This window comes from Bos grunniens, chromosome 8 (genome assembly GCF_055505025.1).
Source record: "Bos grunniens cultivar Pamir isolate PY7600 chromosome 8, Bosgru_T2T1.0, whole genome shotgun sequence".
NCBI classification, from domain to species: domain Eukaryota; kingdom Metazoa; phylum Chordata; class Mammalia; order Artiodactyla; family Bovidae; genus Bos; species Bos grunniens.
This window is the reverse complement of record NC_141172.1, coordinates 96,363,847-96,388,138: the sequence shown is the minus strand read 5'-3', so window position 1 is coordinate 96,388,138 and position 24,292 is coordinate 96,363,847. Positions and strand designations below refer to the sequence as shown.

Sequence of the window (24,292 nt, the reverse complement as noted above, 5' to 3'; positions counted from 1 at the left end):
TTACTTTAAAAAAAAATACATTTTATTTTTAGGCTGCATTATTTGACATGTAGGATCTTAGTTCCCCAACCAGGGATCAAATCCATACCCCCTGCATTGGGAGTGCAGAATCTTAACCACTGGACCACCAGGGAAGTCTCATAAAGATTACTCTATGCAGGACAAGACATCAGGTTTACACATGAATTAGGCAAAAGGGCATTAACATCTTAATATTCATCAATGTATATAATGCTGCCCTCCCCAAAATATTCCAAGCAGTAATATTGATGTATATGTATTCCTTACCCATTGATTCTTCCTTTGTGGGTGCCAAGGAGAAACATTATCCCAACCAGGTGCCATCATTTGTTTAAAGAAAGATTCCTTTCCCTTATTTTAGAAAGAATACTTAGATATATTGTTTAGTCTTCCTTTCAAGAAGCATATTGGTATTGAAAGGCAAGGATATAGGATTAAATTTTCTTAAGCTTATTTCCATAGGGTGAGTGTGATGAGTAACTGTATAAAGTTTTTGAAAAAATCTGCTTCAATGAAGGATCAAAATTGGGATTTGTCAGATACCAATAGATGGGTACTCTTTAAAGCAGGGGTTCTTGTGCATGTTTAGAATCATCTGGACCATATGATGAAAGTGCAGTTGTATCAATTAACTCAACATTCCAAAGACAGGCCTTGTTCTTTCACGGCATTGCATGTAACATACTCTCTGGTGCACCCAGCCCTCCTGTGATTCCTGTATTATTGGAAATGCCTAAAATTGGGAGCAAACTAGCTTACACAAAAAGATTTATTGGCCAAAGTAGCTGAAAGTTCCAGGAATCTTTTAGCTAATAATGCCATCGGATATCATGTATGAATGCATATATATATCCCTCTCTTTCTCTCCCCAGGATTCTTTGTATATCTATTATATCCGCTTATTACATTGTGTTGTATTTTGTTTACATGTCTGACGCCCTCCCCACCTCCCATCCAAGAAAGTGAACTTCCTGAGTTCAGAAAAAAATGTCATCTCTTCCTTCGTGTCCCCAGGACCCAACACAGAGCTTGGCCCCTTCATGTTAACTCAGTAATTATGGAGTTAATAAATAAGTAAAAGAGGATGTCTAAGAGAAGACAGGGCCAGAATGAAGAAGTAAACTTTATTTCTCATTCCCTTGAAAGATCAGGCATCAAATAACACGGAGTATATTGACCAAGAGGGCTTCCCAGGTGGCGCAGGAGAGGAAAGAGACTCGTGTTCCATCCCTGGGTCAGGAAGATCCCCTGGAGAAGGAAGTGGCGACCCACTCCAGTATTCTTGCCTGGGAAATCCCATGGACCGAGGAGCCTGGTAGGCCATGGGGGTCACAAAAATTTGGACACAACTGAGCGACTGAGCACACATATTGACCCAGAACCTTTCAGAATAGGCCAGAAATTGTTGAATTCTAATTCTTCCCAGAATGCCCTGTAGCAAATGCAGCTGAATACCTGGGAACGGAAAACCTGCCGCTGTCTCATCCATTTGATTTCAAGATAAGAAACCCTAGACAGATTCCCTCGCCTGCAATTATCCAGGCAGAGCACAGACAAGTTAATATCAACACTCACCTCGATGCCTGCACCATCCCCAGAACCCAGAGCGAGGTGTTCTTCCCTCTAATCCTCTGTGGCAGGACAGATGGCACTTACAACCCAGTGGAGCACCTGGGAAATGTTTTTCACGCTACCAATTAAGACGCATTTCCTCCTCTGTGTCCATCACTTGTACCTGTAGGAGCTTCGCCAGGAGCGTATTCCATCCAGTTGCTCCCTTTGTCCGTTGGGGTGTTTTGCCTCCGATTCAAAAAGTGCTTCAAAGGAAGAAAGGAAGAAAGTGAGAGTTACATCTGAGCTGTAAGCTTCCTGGTATACTCATGGAGGCCCCAGCAAATTTTAATTTTTTTTCAGGCAACTGACAACGACTATGAACCTACTATGTACCAAATGACATCAGAGGAAAATAAAAGGTCTAATTATTCTACCTCTGAGGAACTCATAGTCCAATGGGATAGATTAGTAAACAGCTAATTAAAATTCATTGTGAAAATGCTTTAAGCAGATATGCTTTGAGTTACTGATGAGCCCAGAGAAGAAAAAGGCTCACTAATTTGGAGGAAGGGCCAAAATATAGCCTTTGTCATCGAGAGAGCATGGGTGTTAGCCTGTATTTATATAAATGTAGTAATTCACATTTTTATAATACGATATGTTTTTCAAAGCATTTTCACATATTTATTTCATTTTACTCCCCTTCTTCCTTTATGTAGAAATTACTCTACTCTGTTTTCAGCTTGGGCTTCCCTGGTGGCTTGGTGGTAAAGAATCTATCTGCCAATGCAGGAGACTCAGGTTTGATCCCTGTGTCAGGAAGATGTCCTGGAGAAGGAAATGGTAACTTACTCCAGTATTCTTGCCAGGGAAATTCCATGGACAAAGGAGCCTGGCGGGCTACAGTCCACAGGGTCGCAAAAGATTTATCCACTAAACAACATTTTCAGTTTAAGCACTTATGGCTTGGAGAGGCTAAGAGATTTGTTCAAAGTGACTAAAAAATGAAAAAGCAGAACTCAAAGTTAGTTTTTTTGATTTAAGAGTTTATTTGGAACATACTCTGAGTTGCACAGGGTTCTTAACTGGGAGCAAAAGTTATAAAAACAGACAAGAAGTCCCCACCCCGCTGCCATCCCTCTGACACCAGGCTGCAGCCAGCAGGCACAGCTCTGGCCTGGCGGAGGCACCAGCGCAGCCTTCCCTAGGCATCGGGTACCACGGTTCACGTACCTGAAACCCTGTATGCTTGTGAGGTTTCTTGGACTGCTGCCCCAGATGCTTCTAGAAACTCAGTGTTGTTGTCCTGCCTATTGGCAGGTGGATTCTTGGTGATGCCTGTTTCTTGGGTCTTTAACTTCTAGTGGAGTCTGAAGTTAGTGCACACAAGGATAGAGTCTCCGTCAGGTCCCGTAAATGCCAGGAAGGGCCAGGAGGCAAGAGCCTGGCAGTTTCAGTCTCTTTTGTGGGAGGTGGACTCAAATTTATAAGTTTGGCAACTCCCAAGTATGAGAAGGAGGTTTAGAAACCCACCCTTAGCAACACTTTATAGTCTCTCACCATTACCTCTCAGTAGGGCTGGTTTCCTTCTTTAAAAATTATTTTTATTCTGTCTGGCTCAGTTTCTGACTCCCTGAAGCCCTTTTGAACCCAGCATGAACAAGCAAAACCGCTCCTAACTGCCTCCTTCACCGGGCGGTGTGACCATGGCTTCACCATCACAATCATGCCAGAAACAGCTCATTTAATTATTGATCAAACCCATTCATTTAGGTGTGTGGTTAAACCCTCTTCCCTGGACCACTGGCCAAGCCAGCTCTCAAGTTGAATCACTAAGAGCCAGTGACTTTCACTTCTGACCACTGATTAGGAAAGAAGGGCAAAGGGTCCTTACTAATCTATGAAATGCAGACTGTCTTCCTCTGCTAGCAGGGAGCAGAGCTGGTGTCTCCACAAGAGAGGCCACGTGGGGAGCCACACCTGGCATCAGGGCTGTGGTTATTTTTCATCAGTGATGATTCTCAAAGTGTGGGCTCCTGAACCAAAGCAGCAGCACCTGGCAACTTGCTATATGTGGAAATTCTGGAGGAGGGATGTGGCCATCTTGTTTAACCAGCCTTCTAGATGCCTGTGAAGCATGGTTAGCTTGAGAACCACGGCCCCTGGCCCAGGAGCTGCTTCCGACATGGGCAGCAAGCTTCGTGGACTCCACAATACTTCAGTTTTCCTCAGTAAACCTGAATGGGACCTGAAGGAACTTCCTTTAAAGCAGTGAGTAAGCCTCTCCCAGATCATCCTCCAGGGAAGTCTGCTCTTTAAAAACATCAGCCTTCAAGTAATCTGGACTGGTAGGACACTTACTTCCACCAAGTAATTAGTGACTAACCCTTGCAGGATTTCATATCCGTTGTCTCATTCTGCCCACACCACAGCCCTGGAAGGGAAGTCATTTTCAAGGTTAGGAAATAGGCTCAGGAAAGTTGATTTAAATGACCTAGGTCACATAGCTAGGAGGGGCTGAGCTGGTGGCCCCAACGCTATGCCAGGGCTATGGACACAACTGGGGACCATTTGGGAGATTTCTCCCACCACTGACGTATGAGAGTCATATCACAGATACCTCAAGTAATCATCTCTGTCTTCTAAGGAAATGTGTCTTTTTCAGTTAGTGAAATTCTCAATTATTCTTTCTTGAGGAGCCTGTCTTTATAAATACAATTTCATACAAATTTCCCATTATCTCTATGGCTCTGTAACAAAAATGATCCAGCAGATGAATGTGTGAGCTAGGCAGTCCATTCTAGGAAAGAAAGACACCAAGCCTGAAAGGTAACCGAACTGCTACCAAACCCAGCTTTGCAGGTTTAGACACAAATAGAATCATTAACCTTCATGAGTCCTAGGGAAATGAGAGGCTATTTTTCAGATACTCCTAAGCCCTCTCTTTACTTTTATCCCAAGTTTTCTGATTCCATCTCATTTTTGCTCCTTTCCTAACCTAGCCTGGAGCCCATGAACATTCACCCCCCTCATTCCATCCCCAACTCCAGACACTCACACACCCACAACCACATACCTACCCACACCCCTTCTCTCCTCTCCCCTCCTTCCTTTTCTCCTACCTGGGATAAATTCACTGCTTTTTTTCCCTGTGTTCCTGTTCCTGAACCCCTGATGGCTCCCAAATTAAAGTGCTTCCCCATGCTCTGGGTTAGCTTCTTTTCACATCCATGCCTTCACCTGTAATAGGGCTTTCAATCTTCAATGCCAAGGTTTCCACTGTCCTGTCTCCTTCCTTTACTCTTTTCTAAAGCTTTGTGCTTTTCCTCTGGTCTCCACTATCTCCATGTCCCACTCATTATCAACAGATGATCTTGTATCCTAGGTCACAGACAATAAACAGCCACTAGGCAGGCACTTCCTCCACTCCCTTCCCTGTTGCTTTCTAACTGATCTGTATCTTTATCCATTGTTATGGACTGAGTGTTTCTGTCTCCCCAAAAGTTGTATGTGGAGAAGCCAGAGCCCCCAGTGTCAGTGTATCTGGAGACAGGGCCTATAAGCAGATGATTGACGAGATCGTAAAGGCAGGCCCCTGATCCGATAGGATTAGTGTCCTTATGAGAAGCGACATCAGAGAGCATGCGCTTTCTCTGCACACACACACTGAGGAAAGGCCTTGCGAGGACATAGTGGGAAGTCAGCCCTCTGCAAGCTAGGAAGAAGGTTCTCACCAGTCTTGCACTAGTGCCTTCTTTCCCTGAAGTCAGAGCGGCATGGCTGGGCAGGAGCTCAGGGTCAGGGATAGGTTGGAAAGTTGTTGGGTAATCCAGGAATTAGCATAGAGGGAGTAAGGTGAATTGAATAGGCAATAACAACCACAGAACTTAGCAACTTAGAACAGAAGTTGTTATATGTTGTTTCTTATTCATCTTCAAAATGAACTGGGCTCAGCAGGACAGTTCTTCTACTGGCCTGACTGGAGGTCACTCATGTGGCCCTTTTCAGTTGGCAGGTCAGTGAGGGATCAGCTCAGCGGGAATGCTGGGATGACTGGGCCTCCTCCCTTTCCACATAATTTCAGGCCCTCTCTCTCCATGGTTTTTCGATACAGACTCTTCAGCAGTGTTGGCAGTCTTCTAACATGGGGGCTTGGAGTTCCCAAGAGCATAAAGGTGGAAGTAGATAGGTCTTCTTAAGCCTTATGCCCCCAAACCACACAGCATCACTTCCTCTGCAGTCTGTTGGTTAATATGTGTCAGAGGACCAGTCTGGATTCTAAGGGAGGGACTCAACAGATTGTGACTCACTGTGAGTCACCACTGTAACAGAATAAACATTTTGCCTTCCTCAACCTACATAAAGGTAAGGACTTTCCAGTAGGACTGTGTGCATTAGCTTCTGGGACTCTCTTCTTTTTTTAATGTTTGTTTTTATTTATTTATGTGGCTGTGCTGGGTCTTATTTGCAGCATGCAGGATCTAGTTCTTCCTGCATTGGGAAAGCAGAGTCTTAGCCGCTGGATCACCAGGGAGTCTCTTTAAAAAAAAAAAAAAATTATTGGAACTCTTTATTTTGATATAGCTTAAACATTTCTAAGTCCATCTTCTGAAGGATATATCTACTGAGCTGTAAGAGAGTGCTACTCTTTTATATGCTACTCTTTTTCAGATGACTTCACATCTTTTTTTTGAGGAGAAAAGTTATTTCCAAGTCCTCAATAGAACATCATTTAGCTTTTAAGTAGCGCAATTATGATTTTAGGGAACTCTCAGCTCAATAGCTTCACCTCCCATGTCTGGATTTCAGAACCAGCACAGACTGCAGCTTCAACTGTTTTCAGTGGCATTTAAAAGGCTATGGGTATTTAGCAAATAAGCTAGCATAAGATTTTGAGTTAGCTCAAGTATTTTCCATATTCCACGCACACCCACCTCCACATTTCTAATATACCATGGGAACTTTCTATCATTCCAGACAGCAGCTAGGGCAGTCTAAGCTCACTGCCTCAAGGAAGGGAGGCTACAGTCATACAAAGAGAACAAAGGCATCAGTTCTCAGTCTTGAGTTTCAAAGAGCCTTTTCAAAGTCCTGGCAAAGAAAACAGGTTGATAGAAAAGGTTTCTGAGTTTCAAAAACTTGGCTTTTCTTGTGCCAAGAGCCATATGCTATGATATTTATAATAGATTTGGGGAGATTATGTGATGATATATAAAAAATAAATGTTAAAATATTTTTAAAAGTTCATGGTCTAGTTGTGTAGAGTCTATAGAGCTTTCACAGGCTACATGTATGGAGACCAAGGGGTCCTAGGAGAAGCAGCAGAGTAGGAGTATTTCTGAGAGGGGTAGAATAATCTGAGTATTTCTGAGAGGGACCCCTAAACATGGCTCAGCTCAGCAATGTTCCAGGATCGGTTCTCTGCAAGCAAACTCAGGTGAAGTTAGAAGTGCAAAATGCTGACACAGAATTAGCATCGAAGAAATTAAAGATAAGAAAGCAGCACTGGGCCAAGGGGGAAGTAAACTGGGATGCGAGCCTGACAAGAGCCGTGGAGCAAGTATCGCTCACCCATGGACTCTGGGTCCGTGAAATGGCTGAACCTTTATATCTCCACCTTAGTCTTCAGCACAAGATGCTCTGGGAAGGGCATGACCTTGAGAGAGGTGGCTGTTTGCATCTCAGAGGAGCTGACAGCTGGAGGCCATCTGCTGACTCGCTCACTCCCTGCAGCTGGGCTGCAAGTCCTTCCTTGACAAGGGATCCGGGCTGCAGCGTGTCTGCACGTTTACCACGCTAATCCTCTCCTCTCTGAGCTTAATCCCAGGCCGGGAGCTGATCAAATGCTTGGATAGTTTTGGAAAGCCTGCAGTAAGGGCCTGGTCAGAACTCCCCGAACACAAGCCCAGAGAGGCAGTGCAGGGACTGAAGTGGAAGTGGAATGGCAGCAGGACACAGGACTGAGCATGGCCCCACGGCCATGGAGGACTGTCTGCAAGCTCCCTGCATCCCCAAGAGCCCCAGTGACGGTTGACCCTCTGTTGAGGGTCAGACATGGGCTGCTTGGATCCACTGACATCTGGCGTTTCTGGTGGGTAGGGGACATCTCAGCTGAAAAAGACTATAAAACACAAAGTTCTTCTTAGTAGATTCCAGCCAGGACAGATGACAGTTGTAAACCATATCCCACTCCCCCTTTTCTGTCTGGGGCCATGATTCTATAAAGTCCCTCCTATAATGCTATGTCTATCAACTTAGATAAATCTCAGAGGTAGCATTCAGTTCAGTTCAGTTCGGTCGCTCAGTCGTGTCCGACTCTTTGCGACTCCATGAATCACAGCACGCCAGGCCTCCCTGTCCATCACCAACTCCTGGAGTTCACTCAGACTCACGTCCATCGAGTCGGTGATGCCATCCAGCCATCTCATCTTCTGTCATCCCCTTCTCCTCCTGCCCCAAATCCCTCCCAGCATCAGAGTCTTTTCCAATGAGTCAACACTTCGAATGAGGTGGACAAAGTACTGGAGTTTCAGCTTTAGCATCATTCCTTCCAAAGAAATCCCAGGGCTGATCTCCTTCAGAATGGACTGGTTGGATCTCCTTGCAGTCCAAGGGACTCTCAAGAGTCTTCTCCAACACCACAGTTCAAAAGCATCAATTCTTTGGCACTCAGCTTTCTTCACAATCTAAGTCTCACATCCAAACATGACCACTGGAAAAACCATAGCCTTGACTAGATGGACCTTTGTTGGCAAAGTAACGTCTCTCCTTTTGAATATGCTATCTAGGTTGGTCATAACTTTCCTTCCAAGGAGTAAGCGTCTTTTAATTTCATGGTTGCAATCACCATCTGCAGTGATTTTGGAGCCCCAAAAAATAAAGTCTCTCACTGTTTCCACTGTTTCCCCATCTATTTCCCATGAAGTGATGGGACCAGATACCATGATCTTCGTTTTCTGAATATTGAGCTTTAAGCCAACTTTTTCACTCTCCTCTTTCACTTTCATCAAGAGGCTTTTTAGTTCCTCTTCACTTTCTGCCATAAGGGTGGTGTCATCTGCATATCTGAGGTTATTGATATTTCTCCCGACAATCTTGATTCCAGCTTGTGCTTCTGCCAGCCCAGCGTTTCTCATGATGTATTCTGCATATAAGTTAAATAAGCAGGGTGACAATATACAGCCTTGACGTACTCCTTTTTCCTATTTGGAAGCAGTCTGTTGTTCCATGTCCAGTTCTAACTGTTGCTTCCTGACCTGCACATAGGTTTCTCAAGAAGCAGGTCAGGTGGTCTGGTATGAGGTAGCATAGAAAACCCCTAAGTGATTTAGTATATTTAGAATTAAGTAGGTTTGAGTTCGGGGCTTCCCTGGTGGCTCAGTTGGTAAAGAATCTGCCTGCAGTATAGGAGACTCAGGTTCGATCCCTGGGTTGGGAAGATCCCCCGGAGAAAGGAATGGCAAGTTCACTATGCTTGCCTGGAAAATTCCAAGGATGGAGGAGCCTGGCAGGCTACAGTCCATGGGGTCACAAGAGTCAAGACACTTTAGTGACTAAACACTACCATTAGACAACATGGGGGTTCGAGATAGATACTAGCTTCAATTATAAGAAAATTGTTAATTATATTTTTGATTAATTTGTGCCAAAGACTGAAAATTCGTGCTGGTATATAGATATGAAAAGATCAAAGAAGGAATCATTGCTTCTGTCAATTGCAGAGATAGGAATGTAAGCCAGTGATGAAAAGATCCAGGGTTGCTCTTGGCCAAGTGTGTGGTGCAACTGGGGATGCTGTCTCAGAACTAGATGCTTAGATACTGCTGGGACGGGCTATTAGGAGATGATTTCTGGAAATCGACTTGAATACATATACATATAATCAAGACATTAAATTATTTGTGTTTTGCAACTCTACTTTTGGGTATCTGGCTTAAGAAAATAGCCAGCTATCATTCTGACTGCTGTACAAAGAAGAGAGAAAGCCAGGAAATGGGTTAGGAAATGGTCTTATGAAATTCCAGGCAACAGGGCTTCCCTGGTGGCTCAGTGGTAAAGAATCCATCTGCCAATGCAGGAGATACAGGTTCTATACCTGGGCTAGGAAGATCCCACATGCCACAGAGCAACTGAGCTCTTGCACCACAGCTTTTGAGCCTGAGCTCTAAAGCCCAGGAACTGCAAGTACTGAGCTCATGTGTCCCAGTGCCCGTGCTCCATAACAAGAGAGGTCACTGCAACGAGAAGCCCACAAACGCCACAACTAGAGAAAAACCCACGCAGCAATGGAGACCCAGCACAGCCAAAAATAAATAAAATTATTTTTTAAAATTCCAGGCAACAGATATTGGCTTCTTGCACTTGGGGTATGGCAGTAAAGATGGAGGATGTATGGGAAACTGGGATTTTTTTGGAGGTAAGGTTAAGACTTGTTGATGGATAATGTGTGGGAATGTTAGGTCATGATGTCTTCTAATTTTAGGTTTAGTAACTGGGTGACTAACAGTGGTGTTTATTGGGAAAGATCCAAGGGGGAAACAGTTCTGCGAGGAGAGGGTAGAAAGCAACAGGTTTACTGTGGCCACACTGAGTTTCTGATGCTATTAAATACCCACAGGGCTTTATCCCTTGACACCTAGTCTGGAGCTTGGTGGACAGGAGGAGGCTGGAAATATTAATTTGAGAAACATGTGCATAAAGACAACATTTAAAGCCCTGGGACTAGAGGCAAGCATTTACTGAGTGAGTTACTGACTGTGGATAGAATGAATCAAATGGGTGATAGGATCAAGTGTGTGATAAGATTATTATAGATTTTTATTTTCTTCTTTATTGTTCTCTTTACTTTCCAAGGTGTTTACAATGAAAAGATATTACTTTTATAATCAGAAAACAAGTCCTAATAAACCTGCTGCTGCCACTCAGAAACATAGCCATAACACTTCCCTGCTCCTTTTCTCGGAAAAAGTATTTCGCCCAGGTAAGGCCTTAAACACATTAATGTGTGTGTTTAATTGGGAATCTTAGAGACAGTGTTTGCATGAAAATCAACATCCTCATCTCTTCTGAGTGCAAATGAGCCACTCATACCCTGGCGCTCCCACCTAACTGCATCGTGCTGCTGATTGAAACTGTGCCTAATTAGGTGTCGCTGCTCGAGTTCTGGAGTGTGTAATAGCAGCGTTTATTTGCCAAGGTTGACAGTGATGACTATGTCATTTCCCTCTTCATGGTTTTTCTTTTTTAATTTTTTAAAAATATTTATTTGGCTGCGTTGGGTCTTAGTTGCAGCATGCGGGCTTAGTTGCTCCAAGGCATATGGGTCTTAGATCCCCAACCAGGGATCAAACCTGAGTCTCTTGCATTGGAAGGCAGATTCTTGACCACTGGACCACCAGGGAAGTCCCCTTTCCTTCTTTTCTTAAGCAAAGGAGTCACCCTGTCGTGCTACTAATATCATGGGTTGATGGGGTTGTCTCTGGTCAGGGAGTGCTGGGGCAGAAGCCCAGACATCTCAGGATGTTTTGTCAGAAGCCTGGGGAGATGCGAGATCTTGGTTCCCCAACCAGGGATCAAACCCATGCCCCTTGCAGCAGAAGTGTGGAGTCCTAACCACTGGATGGTCAGGGAAGTCCCAGAAGAGGAAATTTCTGTGACTCACCTGGGATGACTTCCAGGTGGTGGTAAAAGGCTTCTTGACATGAATCTTTATTCATTTAACTAGCATTCACTGTAGCCCTTCAGTGCTCCCGGCCCTACTCTGAGCACAGAGATAAATATGACCTGGGTAGGCTCTCCAGCAGACTTCCCAGCCTCTAGTGGTAAAGAACCCACCTGCCAATGCAGGAGACCTAAGAGTCAAGGGTTCAGTCCCTGGGTGGGGAAGATCCCCTGGAGGAGGGCATGGCAACCCACTCCAGTATTCATGTCTGGAGAATTCCATGGATAGAGGAGTCTTGTGGGCTGTAGCCCATAGGGTCGCAGAGAGTCGGACATGACTGAAGTGACTTAGCATGCGTCACAGGCTCTCGAGGAATGCAGTCTAGTGATTCCACCTGAGTCCTGTATGGGGAGGGTTGTGATGAGGGAAGTGTGGGGCAGTGTGGAAGCACCTCATCTTGGGAGTATGGCCCATACATCTTGGGAGTATGGAGAGGATAATAGTAACTACTGTTTATCTAACTGCCAGGCACAATTCTTACTGCTTTATACGGGTGAACTCATTGATTCCTTCCAACCACCTATGAGGTAGGCCCTATTATTACGCTCATTTTATAAAACTGAGGCAGGGTGGTTCCATCTGAGCTGAGTATTTAAGGGCAAAGACAGGTTAGATGGGTTGGGGTAGAGGGAAATGTTTCAAGCAATTGGATCCGCATGTAGAAAAGCATGGGGCATCCACAGAGTGTGAGGAATAATTAGGGGACTGCAGGGTGTTCTTTATTGACTGCTGTCTATGGGGCCGGGGCCTGGGAGGGTGGAACTAGAGAGTCCTGAGAGGCTGGAAGAAAGGGAGTGGCAGAGTCCAATCTGTCTCGTTACTGGCTGCCTTGCATAGCTAGGTTGGCCTGGGGGAAGCCAGATAGATTGCAGTGGTAAGTAATGATAAGTAATGAAAGCTAAGCTATAGCACCTGGAATGAGTGTGGTCAGAGGCTGATGGACTCAGGGGTGCTGTGCTGTGGACGGACGGGGCCCGAGGAGCTTGGGTGAGGGGGGAAGTCAGGGCCAGTGCCCAGATTTCTCCTTGGGTGGCTGGGGAAGTGGTTGTGCTTCCCTGAGACTGGGAGCCCTAGGGGAGGAGCAGGCCCAGTGTAGACGGATGGTGCATAGGGTTTGTTCTCAGCAGTGCCTGGATCCTGGGTCTCTGGGGAGTGGGAGGAAAACAGTACCCGAGCAAACCAACAGAAAGACGATGAGTATATGGATGGAGCCCTGAAAGCAAGAACAAGCCAGCCAACAACCACCTCTTAATCTGCTTACTTACAGTCTGACGGTCCAGCATTTCCTGTAAACGTAAGGTGGTGGTGGGGAGGAGCGGTGAGGGTGTGGGGGCAGATGTTGAAAATGCTCTTATAAGCAAAGGATGGTAAATAGAAGTTAATTGGATAGCACTTGTTATTCGTGTTTTAATATGTGTTAAATATCATGCCATTTTGTCCTTTAAAACTATTTTAGGAAAACTTTTAAATATATATTCATGAGACCTTTTATAGGCTTACTGCTGATGTTGCCCCCTGCTTTCCCCCAATTCTCTATAATGTCTTAATTTCCTCAAATCCAGATTTTGCTACTCTGGGGACTTCCCTGGTAGTCCAGTGGTTAGGACTCCATGTCCCCAGTGTAGGGGGCATGGGTTCAATCCCTGGCCAGGGAATAAGATGCATCCTGCCACATGGCATGGCCCCCAAAACAAACAAATTCTCCTACTCTGGCAGTTTGCAGAAGCTCATTCTTTAAGGTAGGGGAGATGGTGCTTTATTTATAAAGACTCTATTACACAGGAAAGGGAAAAAGGGCTCAGAGAGGGTAAGTGATCATCCAGTCATCCCATTCTGGGTCGGGACCCATCAGATCCCAAAGGCCCTTATTACCAGCCGCCCCCACCTTCTCCTGAGAAGTGGATTGGGTAGACTATAGTACACAGGCTGGGGAAGAAAGACTGTAACTCTTTGTCTCCAAAGAGAGACTTCTGGTTCTTGAAAACTGATGAGGCCTGAAGAGGTTGGGTCATAAGAACAGCAGGTCTGCTAAGCACCTTGCCAGAGTTAAGGAAATGGCTTACGATGGGGGGATGTGGCTACTGCCTGCTAAACTCTTAATGCTTTTGTGCAACTGGACAAGTTCACCAGTATTCTCTCTGAGCAAGAGGATGGCTGAGGAGTAGAAGCATCAGGCTGGAAAGGAGCCAGGAGTCAGGTGTTCCTAGATCAGCAAAAGGTTCCCCAAACCAAGGACATTCCAGTGCCTCAGCCACTCTGACTTTGTTCTGCATTGGAAAAACTCCTAGGAGCATCAGGCCATGCCCTAATTTTTATTATATCACCCACCAAATTATTATTTAGCACCTGGTGGCTCAGACGGTAAAGAATCTACCTGTAATGCAGGAGACCAGGGTTCAATCCCTGGGTTGGGAAGATCTCCTAGAGAAGGAAATAGCAACCCACTCCAGTATTATTGTCTGGAAAATCCCATTGATAGGGTAGCCTGGTGGGCTACAGTCCATGGGGTTATAAAGATCAGATATAAAACTTTCACTTTTTCATGGAAGGGGTACTGCTGGTTGCAGAGCCAACATCTAGCTTCCTTTTCCTCCTTCCTAACTGAGCCCAGATTTTCCCCCCACCCCACCCCTGCTCCAGATGGAAATCATGATTAACCTAAGACAATCAGATGATGGTGATGACCTGGCAGGGCTCCAGGACTGTATGTGTGAGCCAAGCTCCATTGACTCAATCAGATTACGAGAAACTTATAGACTATGCTCGGGAAGAGGTGTCCCTTCTACATGCGAACAATGAAGTGTGTGGCACTGAAAGTCGTGCCATGACTCAAGGGGAACCAGCTTTCAGGTGGAGCTGATATGAACAGTGGTCAGAGGAAAGAATCAGAGCTGAGCCTGATGTCATTGAGCCATTGGTCCTACTACACCTGTTTCCACAGTGTGCCTGGACTTCTGATTTTGGGAAATGATACGTTTCCTCGATGTTTACACCCATTGGAGTTTGCGTTGGGATTTGCTATTACTTGCAGCACAAAGCATCTTGACTGAATCAACCTCCTTTGTTCCAGACACAATGCCAAGCATTGGGGATGCAGCCAGTCGGTGAGGGGGAGAAGCTCGCAGTGAGCAGACATTTGCATTCTGAGTCTTTAGTGCAATGAGCTCAGTGAGTTCTGAAGGCTATGGAGGACCTTACCTGACCTTGAAGACTGGAGAGCACCTCCCAAGGAGATAGCACATTGGCCCAGATCTGAAGGATGAGCGGGAATTTGCCAGAAAAAGGAGATATACAGTAAGCCTGAGATGTGCTCAGATTAAAATTTCAAAAAGTTCCAGCCAGCAGGCTATGGAGTAGAAAATGTTTTGCCCTCAAATGCTGATGCTTATTGGTTCCCTAAAGACTAAGGACCAGACAGCTGAGTGTGCACTCGGTTAGTAAACTGTGAGGAGAGAGAAGCCCTTTCTCTAATTGTATACACGTTATGAGGATTAAATACAATTATCCATGGCAAGTGTTTAACCCAGTGCCTCTCCTGTAGTCTGTATTCGATTGATACTAACATCATTATCATCATCACTGCTGTTGCTTTCAATTCTTTAATGACCTGGAACCTTTGTTTCCAAGGGCTCTGCATGTGTGCTGTAGAAGCTAGGCAGGATCTTCCAGCATCTTCACCAGGTCCATAAGCCAGAGTCCTGTACTGCTTATGTTTAAACCAGGACAGTGACTATATTTCTGTCTCTGGCCAGACTGAATAACTGATTTTAGGATAATGAATAGAAACCAGACATCTCTTCACATCGCTTCCACCAAACCATGATGAGCTATTGTGTGAGTTCTGGGGAAGGTGCTTTTTTTCTGGCTGTGGTGGGAGTGTTGAGGGGGGTGAATGGGTAAAACTTTAAAAGTGCCCTCTGAACACTTGCAGAGAAGCATTTTGCAGAGCAATGATTCTGTTTCTAGAAGACTCAAGAAGAATTATGCTTAAAAAATTAAAAGATATCTACAAGGGTGACCAGTCCATTCTAAAGGAGATCAGCCCTGGGTGTTCTTTGGAAGGAATGATGCTAAAGCTGAAACTCTAGTACTTTGGCCACCTCATGCGAAGAGTTGACTCATTGGAAAAGACTCTGATGCTGGGAGGGATTGGGGGCAGGAGGAGAAGGGGATGACAGAGGATGAGATGGCTGGATGGGCATCACTGACTTGATGGACATGAGTCTGAGTGAACTCCAGGAGTTGGTGATGGACAGGGAGGCCTGGCATGCTGCGATTCATGGGGTCGCAGAGAGTCAGACACGACTGAGCGACTGAACTGAACTGAACAAGGGTGACACCTGCTCCTCTGACATGAAGGCTTTGAGAACATGAGCACCAGCTTGACCCAGCTGAGCTGCTGGTGAAATCATGAGGTCCCTTTGGACCATGCCTCCTCTCAGAAGTTGATACTAAAGTTCTCCTGCCTCATGCATCAGGCAATCAGGTGGCAGATACTTACTGAGCATTTTTAGGATGAGCAGACTTTCCAAGTGGTGCTAGTGGTAAAGAACCTGCCTGCCAATGCAGGAGATGTAAAAGACGTGGGTTCAATCCCTGGGTCGGGAAGACCCCCTGGAGAAGGGTATGGCAACCCACTCCAGTATGCTTACCTGGAGAACCCCATGGACAGAGGAGCCTGGCAGGCTACAGTCCATAGGGTCACAAAGAGTCAGACATAACTGAAGCGTCTTAGCACATACCCATGCGTGGTGGGCAGGTGTGCTCATAGGCATGCAAACATCATAGGAAGCTAAAGAGCACCTTCCCCAGGAAGCATGCATCTCACACTCTGTGGCTCTCCTCTGGTCCACAACCTGCCGTATCTCACTGCATTTTCACAGTAGATACTATTCTCCATTTTATGAAGAATCGAAAGGCTAAAAAGCTGTCTAAGCTTGTAAGGCAAAGAAGAGGACCTGGCACTCAAACCCAGATTTATTTGACCCCAGAGCCCATACTGGAAGCTAAATCTCTTCTGTGACTACACAGTATACTTGAAGAAGCCAACTCCTTTCCCTTTTTGCAGGGCCCAGCAAGAAGAAGATCAGTAGATGTAGAAATTCAGTGACCATCTATCAAGGACCTACCAAGGGCCAAACACATCCCATTCTCTCTTTCCTGCTGTTATCAGAGGCCATTCTAAGAGCAACAAGGTGTGGTCTCTTCTCTGCAGATAGGAAAATGAAGGTTCTGAGCAATTAGTGAACCACCGTGATGAGGAGAAGGTTGGATTACTTGAGTTGGGCACAGATCATGGAGAGGCACTGTGCTAAGTGCTTTGTATATTTAATCCTTATACCAAGTATATGGTGGTTGTAGGGAAGGGAATGTCATGTCCTGGGACCCACAGAGTCCTTAGGACTGGGTGCCAGATGAGGTCCTTGGCTTCATGCAGGAAAGAATTCAAGAGCAGACAAAGGAAAGGGAAAGCAAGTCTATTTAGAGAGAGACACGTTTCATAGGCAGAATGCAGACGGGCTCAGAAAGTGAGAGTGGCCCCAGGACATGGAGTTGTTGGTTTTGATGGGCTGAGTAATTTCATACACTAACAAGTGGGAGGAATATTCTTTCTATCTAGGAGAAGGGTGGGGATTTCCCAGGAATTGGGCCACTGCCCACTGGTCTTTTATGGTCCACCTCAGAACTGCTATGGCCTAAGGGGGAGTAAAATGGTGTATTATAATCAAGGCATAATGAGCTAAAGGTCAATGACTAGACTGTCCTCAAAACCACCTTGGTTTCAGCCAGTTCCAGCCAGTTTTTATCACAGCCCAACAGCTGTGTCCCTTCTTCACTGATCTTGCAGCTGTATTTTGTCCCTTTCCTCCTGTTTCATGCTTCCTCAGAGATTTCACTCCTATGCTCTCATGAGAAGCAGAGGGACAATGGGTTAATCTTCTGTAGCTGCTTCAGGGCTAGGCAGGGGTGTAGACACTGCCTGCTGCTGCTAAGTCGCTTCAGTCATGTCCGACTCTGTGTGACCTCATAGATGGCAGCCCACCAAGCTTCCCCGTCTCAGGGATTCTCCAGGCAAGAACACTGGAGTGGGTTGCCATTTCCTTCTCCAATGCATGAAAGTGAAAAGTGAAAGTGAAGTCCCTCAGTCGTGTCCAACTCTTAGCGACCCCATGGACTGGAGCCCACCAGGCTCCTCCATCCATGGGATTTTCCAGGCAAGAGTACTGGAGTGGGGTGCCATCGCCTTCTCCAGTGGACACTGCCTATCAGGGGGTAAAAATCCCTGGCTGCCCAGTCTAGGGGTGCCAGGGGCAGGACAGCTCCTTGTTTTGAGTGCAGGGTGGTATAGGCTAGAACCCTTATGCAGCTGTCATATTGACACGGAACTGTTGTCACCCGGAGGTCATCAGCTTTACCGAGAAGTTGAGGCCGTGTCTAACTCCTAAGAGGAGGAGGAGCGTGACCACGTCTAGGCCGAGGAGGACAGGAGCCAAGTAAGGCCAGGGAGGCGCCCTTAATGGAGGACCAGATGGCATTAGGGTCTGAACCCTGGTTGTAGGGTGTAGCCATCTACCCATAAATCTTTTTGATGTCCCTCTCAGTTTGGCCCAAGTTATTCACACAGGTATACTATATCAGTTTTTGTTTATGACTGCACAAATACCACTTTGCTAGGTCAGCAAGTAATCCAAGGCCAACCTATTGCCTGTGATCACACTGGCCAGTGAGGTTAAAGAAGTGGAAGGTCTGTCTAGGGTATTTCCAGTGGTCAGGGCTGGGCTCTCTAAAGTATTGGTTAGATTTTCCAGGGTTACCCCGTGATAGGCTAAGCCTCCGCATGGAGCTGCCACGCCCCCTGCCAGTCCTATTCCTGCCACTAATCCGACGGCCTTCCTGGGATGGTCCTGAGCATTATTATATACTGTGAACATGAATGGTACCACATGTTCTAATGGACAGGCTCTCTCTGGCCACACATTATCCACAGAAGGATAAGCATTTATATAGGGGCCATATGACCCTGGGGTGCACTCGTCTTTGGACCGTTGTTCTAGGCAGTGCCACATATCCAGACACATTCTGAGGATGCAGTAAGAGATCTGGGAACAGAAGAATTTAACAAGGAAGCAACGGTCCAGACGCATGAAAGGAACAAATTAAGAATGCAATGCAGGAACAGGAGCTCATTAATATATGCAAAATAGTTTAAGTCCAGGAGTATTCCATGCCCTCAGCTTAGATGAAATGGTGAATTCAGAGGGTTTTTACCCGCCTTTTCATATTGCTGTTCAGTTGCTAAGTTGTGTCCAACTCTCTGCGACCCCATAGACTGAAGCACGCCAGGCTTCCCTGTCCATCATCTCTTGGAGTTTGCTCAAACTCATGTCCATTGAGTTGGACATGATGCTATCCAACCATCTCATCCTCCGTTTCCATAGGGCCCAGCAATTTTTCGCCCAGTTTTTAGTGCATTCCATCCCTGTCCTGTAGGCACCCTCTACCTGGATTTCATTCTAAACATACAGAATGGAGGTAATGATGGGAATGCCAGGTTCCAAAGTACTATGGTGATATTACCATCAGGTGGCCAGGGGATTATTCCAAAGAGGCTCACAGTAGCCAAGAGAACATTAGAGCTACAGTGGCATTGGAAGCATGACTGATTTTCTGGATGACAAAAGTCATCTGGACTGTGGCCCACCAGTCTGGTCCATTCTTGGGATTTTCCGGGCCAGAATACTGGAGTGGGTTGCCATTTCTTTCTCCAGGGGATCTTCCCAACCCAGGGATAGAACTCAGGTCTCCTGCATTGCAGGCAGACTCTTTACTGTGAACCACCAGGGAATCCCTATGACAAAATTAGCCTTTATGAATAGAAAAGGTATAAGTCACATTTTAAAAAGAATTAAATTTAGGCAAGACATTGGGCCTAACAGGGGTGTTGTACCTCATGATTGTATGGTGAGGAGGAGGTTCTGTGTGTACCTATTTGTACCTGTAATGATTGTTGTAAGCCAGGGTTTTTGTGGCAGACCCAACAAGTAACTAGTTTTTCTCCCCAGATGACTATTTTAGTTATGTTTACTGAAGCATTATTTTCCCATTCTCCTTGAGCTACAACGATTGTTGGAAGTCCAACTAGAAGGATCATGACTTTGGATATCATATTACTGTATTTTTTCTCTTAGACCCAGCCAGAACAAAGATGTTTACCAGGAGGAGGGGTTCTGAAAAGTGGCAGAATAAAAGCATGATAGTCAGAAACACAAGGGTGCCTAGGCCAACCCATCATAGTCACATGAAGTCACTTATCTATGGCCCTGAACAGGTATCCCAGGGCTCCCACTTCCATAGGTCTCTTCTTGTTCTTGTTGGGACTTATACAGGTTTTAGTCTAGACAGATGGGCTTCCCAGCTGGCTCAGTGGGTAAAGAATCTGACTGCAATGCAGGAGATAGGAGATGCAAGTTTGATCCCTGGGTTGGGAAGATCCCCTGGAGGAAGGCATGGCAATCCATTCCAGTATTCTTGCCTGGAGAATCCCATGGACAGAGGACCTGGTGGGCTACAGTCCATGGGGTTGCAAAGATTCAGGCACAATTGAAGTGACTTTGTGCATGCACACACACTCACTCAACTAGTAATTCCCTACAGATGAACAGCAGTTGGATACTTGGTAACACTCGATATGTCCTTTCCATTTTGGTTGTAGCTGGTCCTCAGGGGATGTGTTCTTCAAAGCTTTTAGTAGGACAAAGATCCCTGACTGGATGGAGACCTCGACCTTTTTTTTCGTGGGGGTGGGCAGTGCTTTGTTTCCGTATTCTTTGAGGGCCCTTTGAAATTGGCTCAGGCTAAGAGTTGGAAACAACTGAGCGACTTCACTTTCACTTTTCACTTTCATGCATTGGAGAAGGAATTGGCAACCCACTCCAGTGTTCTTGCCTGGAGAATCCCAGGGACGGGGGAGCCTGGTGGGCTGCTGTCTATGGGGTCGCACAGAGTCGGACATGACTGAAGCAACTTAGCAGCAGCAGCAGCAATGTGGGAGACCACTTTATGGGTTTTCTTATCAGAGATCTGAAGTCAAGAAAAACCTCCTGTAATCATTTAAGATGGGCTTAGTTTAAAATCCCCTTTAGGGTCATCCTGGTCCTTAGAAGGGCTAGAGGAAGGAGGGAGACCCAGCTTTCTGAAGTCTCTGGGCACAACCTAGCAAGTCTTCTTTTCTGAACATGATTTGCTTCTTTTAACATGCCTGGGGACTGGGCCCTCCAGGAAGAGTGGAGGCAGTAGTTAATACCCAGAGCTGGGGAAAGCTCTTGGGTGAGCTTGGCTGTGAGGGAAGGTCCATTATCACCCTGTAAGTTATTTGGTAATCCATATCTCAGAATTATCTGTTTAAATGTTCAACATCAGCCATTATCAGAGAAATGCAAATAAAAACCACAATGATCTCAAGCTGGTCAGAATGGCTGCTTTCAAAAAGCCTACAAACAATAAATGCTAGAGAGGGTGTGAAGAAAAGGGAATCCTCTTACACTGTTGGTGGGAATGCAAACTAGTACAGCTACTACGGAGAACAGTGTCAGTTCAGTTCAGTCACTCAGTTGTGTCTGACTCTCTGTGACCCCATGGACTGCAGCACACCAGGCCTCCCTGTCCATCACCAACTCCCGGAGTTTACTTGGACTCATGCCCATTGAGTTAGTGATGCCATCCAACCATCTCATCCTCTGTCATCCCCTTCTCCTCCCGCCTTCAATCTTTCCCAGCATCAGGGTGTTTTCCAATGAGTCAACTCTTCACATCAGGTGGCCAAAGTATTGGAGTTTCAGCTTCAACATCAGTCCTTCCAATGAATATTCAGGACTGATTTCCTTTAGGATGGACTGGTTGGATCTCCTTGCAGTCCAAGGAACTCTCAAGAGTCTTATCCAACACCACAGTTCAAAAGCATCAATTCTTTGGTGCTCAGCTCTCTTTATAGTCCAACTCTCACATCCATGACTACCGGCCAAAACCATATCCTTGACTAGACAGACCTTCGTTGGCAAAGTAATGTCTCTGCTTTTTAATATACTGTCTAGGTTGGTCATAACTTTTCTTCCAAGGAGTAAGCATCTTTTAATTTCATGGCAGAACAGTGTGGAAATTCCTTAAAAAACTGGAAATAGAACTGCCATATGACCCAGCAATCCCACTGCTGGGCATACACACTGAGGAAATCAGAATTGAAAGAGACATATGTACCCTAATGTTCATTGCAGCACTGTTTACAATAGCTAGGGCATGGAAGCAACCTAGATGTCCATCGGCAGACAAATGGATAAGAAAGTTGTGGTTCATACACACGATGGAATATTACTCAGCTATTAAAAAGAATGCATTTGAATCAGTTCTAATGAGGTGGATGAAACTGGAGCCTATTATACAGAGTGAAGTAAGTCAGAAAGAAAAATATCAATACAGTATATTAACACATATGTATGGAATTTAGAAAGATGGTAATGAGGACCCTATATGCGAGATAGCAAAAGAGACACAGATATAAAGAACAGACTTTTGGACTCTATGGGAGAAGGTGAGGGTGGGATGCTTTGAGAGAATAACATTGAAACATGTATATTACCATATGTGAAATAGATGACCAGTCCCATGAAACAGGGCACTCACAGCTGGGGCACTGGGACAACCCAGAGGGATGGGATGGGGAGGGAGGTGGGAGGGGGTTCAGGATGGGGGACACATGTACACCCATGGCTGATTCAGGTCAATGTGTGGCAAAAACCACCACAGTATTGTATTAGTCTTCCATTAAAATAAATTAATTAAAAAAAGAATTCTCTCTTTAAGCAGAAATTTGGATGCTTCTATTGCCTTTTCATTCCCAGTAAGGAAAGCTTCTCTTCACCCTGTAAAGCTGGCTATAAATTTGTTGCTGTTCAGTTGCTAAGTCGTGTCTGAGCCTTGTGACCCCATGGACTGCTGCACACCAGGCTTCCCCGTCCTTCACTATTGCCCAGAGTTTGCTCAAACTCATGTCCGTTTAGTAGGTGTTGCCAGGGGGCATCTCCCTCTGCTACATGGGGGTGCTTGTGTCAAGCCCATCTGCCAGTCTTCCCCTGGATGGGTTCCCCAGTCTTGTGTGGGCTGAGTTAGGGGTGGAGGAATGGGGTGGCTTCCTGAGTCACTGTAGGAACAAAGCTCGCAAGCCCTGGTGACTTTTTAAAGTTTGGAACAATCCCTTACACAGAACGCCTGAGTAAACTAGTTTGAGTAGGGAGAGTCCTGCCCTAAGTGGGAGGATACGGGGAAGTGCTGAATCGTTTTCCGTTACTTGGCCTGGGGACTGAGAAGCTTGTTATCTTTTATCAGCCACCCGGAGAGGCCTCTTCCATCCCCATGGTTAGGCCGCTTGAGTTCTTCAGGGTGTAAGATGGCATCACTGGGGAGGGTGGGCTGTTGAGTCTGAGAGCTGCAGCTTGTAAAGCTTGCTTTATATATATATATATATATTTATTTATTTGGCAGCTCTGGGTCTTATTTGCAGTATATAGCATTCTTTTTTTTCTTTCATTGTGGCATATGGAGTCTTTAACTGCAGCATGTGAACTCTTAGTTGCAGCCATGTGGGATCTAGTTTCCTGACCAAGTATCCAACCTGGGCCCCCTGCATTGGGAGCATGGAGTCTTAGCCACTGGGCCAAGTCCCAAGGGACGTCCCAGCCTGGCTGTTCTTGGGCTGTTGCCTCATCAGCCTTGTTGACCAGGGTTTTACCTCTTGTAAGGGATGTGTGGCCCCTTTGGTGACCCCTGCAGTGAATCACTGCAACCTCCTTTGGAAGCTGAACCACTTCTAAGAGTTCTAGAATTTTCACCTGGTGTCTTACAGGGGGCCCTTTGGCTATTAGTAATCCCCTTCCTTTCCATAAGGCAGCTTGGACATTGAGCACCAGGAATCCATTCTTGGAATCAGTGTATATATTGATTCGTAATCTCTTTCCTGACTGGAGTGCTCAGGTCAAGGTGATCAATTCGGTCTTTGGGGCAGAAATGTGAGAGGGTAGAACTCCAGACTCAACAACTGTCTGCATGCTGACTATGGCATACTGGTCTTTCTTACCCCTTCTTGTATGAAACTGCTTTCCTCAGTGAACCGTTCTGCATTGGGATTGATCAGGGGCTCATCCTTGAGGTTGGGTCTTCTGGAGTAAACTTGTTCAGTAGGCTTCACACAGTAGTGAACAAGGGACCCTGGGGGTGAAGGGGGGTCAGGCATTAGAGGGCCTAGGTTCAGGTCTTGACAAAGCTTAAGAGTTAAGCCTGGGACATCAAGTAGGAGGACTTGGCGATGTGATGACAATTACATGGAAAAAGTTCTCTTCAGGTTGTGGCCTTTATGATGATTAGCATAATACAGTAGAATCAATGGAGCAAAAATCAGCCGGGGACTCAGGGTAACACGGCTTAGCCAAAAAGTTCATTCTGTTTTTTTTCTGTACCATCTTATGGAGAAACCTCAATGAATTTTTTGGCCAACCCAGTAGAGGTCTTGATATCCTTGTATGTGAAACAGAGACGACACTCGACCTGCTGGCAAAATTGGCAGGTGGGCTTGAGGACCAGTAGACAGCCTAAGAAGTGGGGATGGGGGTGAGAAGAGGAGACTCCACTCTTAACCAGCTGTGCTCTATTTATCCACTATTTTCCATGACAGAATTCTGTGCATTTTCATGTCACAGAATAAAAATTCAGTCATGTTAATCAAGTTCCAAGTTCTATGGCCAACCTCCTGCCCCAGGATGCCTCAAACATTTTGGCATCTGGATTAGCTCCAAAAGCCCGTCTGGGTACAGTCCCCTCCCTGACCTGCCTCTGAAAAGGCAGCGGATGGCACAGACCTGGACCCAAGTGGTTGGATTAGGTTTCCCTCTTCTCTTTGCTCTTTGATGACCCCTCTCCTCTTCTGGCCTCTGCAACCATCCCTTAAGC

At 45.8% G+C, this 24,292-nt stretch overlaps 2 long non-coding RNA genes across 10 annotated transcripts; one reads left to right on the top strand and one right to left on the bottom strand.

Moving 5' to 3' along the window:
• Positions 1-1,128: 1,128 nt before the first annotated feature.
• On the bottom strand, positions 1,129-3,634 carry LOC147367740 (uncharacterized). Of its 2 annotated transcripts, XR_015132059.1 has the most exons (4): positions 2,809-3,634; positions 2,428-2,572; positions 1,597-1,838; positions 1,129-1,333 (listed from the first exon to the last, which is right to left on the bottom strand). It is a non-coding gene; the product is annotated as an uncharacterized LOC147367740 (long non-coding RNA). The 2 variants fall into 2 exon arrangements; XR_015132058.1 differs by lacking the exon at positions 2,428-2,572 and having other exon boundaries at positions 2,809-3,513.
• Positions 3,604-14,818, top strand: LOC147367739 (uncharacterized). Of its 8 annotated transcripts, XR_015132053.1 has the most exons (7): positions 3,657-3,846; positions 9,913-9,991; positions 10,193-10,317; positions 10,429-10,555; positions 11,765-11,823; positions 12,424-12,590; positions 14,367-14,818. It is a non-coding gene; the product is annotated as an uncharacterized LOC147367739 (long non-coding RNA). The 8 variants fall into 8 exon arrangements; XR_015132055.1 differs by lacking the exon at positions 9,913-9,991 and having other exon boundaries at positions 3,656-3,846; positions 13,937-14,818; XR_015132054.1 differs by lacking the exon at positions 10,193-10,317 and having other exon boundaries at positions 3,658-3,846; positions 13,937-14,818.
• The last annotated feature ends 9,474 nt before the right edge of the window (positions 14,819-24,292 follow it).